This window comes from Grammomys surdaster, unplaced genomic scaffold, assembly GCF_004785775.1.
Source record: "Grammomys surdaster isolate TR1022 unplaced genomic scaffold, NIH_TR_1.0 125890, whole genome shotgun sequence".
Classification (NCBI taxonomy): domain Eukaryota; kingdom Metazoa; phylum Chordata; class Mammalia; order Rodentia; family Muridae; genus Grammomys; species Grammomys surdaster.
The window spans coordinates 13,899-14,718 of NW_021620715.1; positions in this window are offsets into that span (position 1 = coordinate 13,899).

Genomic DNA, 820 nt, shown 5'->3' on the forward strand with positions numbered 1-820 from the left:
ATCTTACTAGACAAGGATTGAGTTTCCTGAGTTGTCTTCTGAGGATCACATATATTCGTGGTACATGTGTGTTCTGTTCTCATCACTAAGGATAGTATAGCAATTTTTAAAAATATTACAATCTGAATGGGGAGGAATGCCTGAGGACCCACATCAAACTGAGGTTCTATTGGCATTTGATAACTAATTAGGAAAAGTCAATCACATTTTGAAATGTTTTTGTAGGTTCCCTATATACTAGTGAATGACCCCATCTTTGTGTTTATAAATAGCAGTAATTGGTCATGCTATGTCATTAGTTAATGAAATAAAGGTGTTCATGATGGTGGGAGAGAGACCTATTTGAAGGTCCTAAGGGAAATCATAGGGACATAGTGAGGGAAGATATGATCATAATGTGTGTCATTTATGAATGAAAATTGTAAAGAGCAGAAACAATTCTGTAAAGTAGAAGAATCAATTTTGTAGGTTTAGAATTTTTATGCAAGTGTATTTTGTACACTATTAATACTTCCTCCATAACCGCTACTTTTCTTTCAGTTTCATTTATACATCATTATGCTGTATTTGCATACATAATTCTATATAACAAACATATATCTCTATCTCTGTCTCTATATCTAATCTATCTCTATCTCTATATCATCTATATCTATCTATATCATCAATATCTAAATATCTATATCTAATTTCTATCATCTATATCTATATCTTTATCTATGTCTATATCTATCTATATAATCTATATCTATATATCTTTATCTATGTCTATATCTATATCTATCTATATCTATATCATCTATATCTATATCTTTATCTA